Source organism: Beta vulgaris, chromosome 8 (genome assembly GCF_026745355.1).
Source record: "Beta vulgaris subsp. vulgaris cultivar EL10 chromosome 8, EL10.2, whole genome shotgun sequence".
Taxonomy (NCBI): Eukaryota; Viridiplantae; Streptophyta; class Magnoliopsida; order Caryophyllales; family Amaranthaceae; genus Beta; species Beta vulgaris.
In genome coordinates this window covers 24884894-24887393 of record NC_079209.1, presented here as the reverse complement: position 1 = coordinate 24887393, position 2500 = coordinate 24884894, and positions in this window count along the sequence as shown.

Sequence of the window (2500 nt, the reverse complement as noted above, 5' to 3'; positions counted from 1 at the left end):
TTGTTGTTAGTTTCTTGCACCATACTGAAACTTAGCTCTTTTTTCTATTCAAGAGCACAAGCACGCTTCTCTCTCTCCCTTTCTTTCTCCCTGAATCTCTCGTGAAATTTGGATCCGCCGTAAGAAAAATCTAAGAATTATGATTCAAAGTCATCCGATTCAATTTAATCGAGATTAAAAGGAGTTATTTCACTTGCTAGCTTCAATTTCAGTTTTCGAAATCCCTAGCTATCGAAATCCCTAATTTTTCGATTGCTCTTAATTTCGAAATCTGTAATTGATTGAAAATTGTTGAAGATCTGAAGCTATTGATCCAGACTAAGACGAAAAAAAAGGTATTTTCGATTTGTACTAGTGTGCGATTATTTTTTTCAAATTATTAACATTCGTGGATTATTTGTTGCTTTTCGTGGATTGGTTTTTGCTTTTTGTGGATTAATTTGAGTAGTTCGATTTCTATAATTTCGAATCAAGCTTAGAATTTCGATTTTTCGAGAAACTCATACTGCTTGTAATGTAGTTCGAGTGCTTCAAAGTAGTGATTTTTGGTTTTTGTTATGTTTATAGTTTATTTGTGATGTGATTCTAAATGCTATGAGTTATAGTATGATTAATTTATTGAATTCATGAATTTGTATGTTAGATATAGTCATATAGATATTGCTGCACGAAGATTATCGAGTCTTGAAACATGGTGGACAGGGGTGAGTATGGTTGTTAGCTTATCAAGTCTATCCTCATACAGCTATAAATTTGAAGTGTGAGCACTGGATGTTAGCTTTTTTAAAACATCACTCCTCGAAAATGCTTGATCCTAGCTTTGTCCCGTTCTCTTAGTTAAGTGTTTGACTTGTTGCTCATTCATCAGTGATGTTAAACATAATGTGATAATTCAATGCTTTAATGATAATTACTTCCTTCATTGCTTCTCTTCCTAAGTGTTTGACTTTCTCAACCTTATGTTGTCTTCTCAATTGTCATCTGTCCGTTCACCCCTACTCGGAAGATGAACTGAAATCCTGAATATCATATGCTTGTCTTGGTTATCTGATCTCTATGCCTGTTTTCTCATGTTTGCCTTATGATCTGATCATTCATTCATTTGTGTTATCAGTTTTGTTGCTGAGCCATCTCTTCTGTTGGCTTTTAGATTTCCCCCCTCCTTTTGTCCCACTTTCTACCTGTATCTTATCTTGTACAAAATGACAACTGAATACCTCAGGCCACAAAATTAGTCTATCGTGAAAGGTTTCCATGAATTTTCCAAGATTGAGGCATTGATATGATTTGGACTCCCCTTGTGTGGTTTAATAATTGGTGGGAAGAATGTTGTGTGGTTAATTATAGCTGTATGAGGATAGACAGAGGACACAGAAATAGGCAGAGATGGGAGGTACCTATGATTTTTTTTTTTTTTGCACTTCAATGTAGATGGTTACTACTATGGCGCGTTGAAAGAGTTGTCACATGTGGACTTTACACAAATCTATGAGTCATACTGGCGAAGATTTTTCGATATTTTGATGATTATCTTGTCGCTCATAAGTCTTAAAAACTGAATTGAGTCTTACATTGTGTTTGAGATGGGAATCAGACTTGTAGGGATACTCTGTCCTAGTATTAGTTGTTTCTTTTTTGATATCGGGTGTATAAAGAAGTAGTTAGGTCATGTTACAGCATATGAACAGGTCTTTCAACATCTAGGATTTTATCAGAAGTTGATAACTTACTTTCTTGTGATGTGGAAGGTGGATTTCCATAAGCCTGGTTATACATTTTGTCGTGTGCATAAGACTTGTTTATCTGTTTGCTTGCATAGTTGTATTTTCTTTAAAAATACAACATCATCGGCATCTCCACATAGCATATTAACTACCATATTATATCTTTGTGCTTGTGTTAAGAACTTAGGATGTTAATCTTCTGTGACTTAGTTGTACATAGATAGCAACATATTGAAATGATGCTGACCCTTAGTTATATTTTTGGGTGAAGAAAATGGAAGATATGTGTGCTAATAATTTTTCTCTGACCATTACACTGGCAGTTTTTGAGTATTAGCCCCTAAACTTCTGTACTAGTGTTAGTGTAATTTAATATGTCTAAATATTTCCTACTCTTGGGTAGTGTGCTATCCAAAGGGCTTTTATAGTTCAGACAATTATGGGGTTGTGGGATTATAAACTTTTGTTTAGCATAGTCCCTTGTAACTGAAGGGTCTTCAAGTTTGCACCACATTATGTTAGCAACAGAGCCTCTTAAATGAAGAGATATGTTTATATCAATGATGATGAATCCATGCGTGAACTTTTATTTGATAATCACTATCGAACAGGAAATATACAGTTCTTAATTTCTTGTATTTTTATTGATAGTTAATTTGCTTTTTCTTTATCAAGCATTTGTTGTTGCGAAATTGAATGTTATTGCAAGTGTTGATAAATCGAGTTATTATTGTTTTGATATTTTTTTATAGTTACCTTAGAAGTGGAAGAAGTTA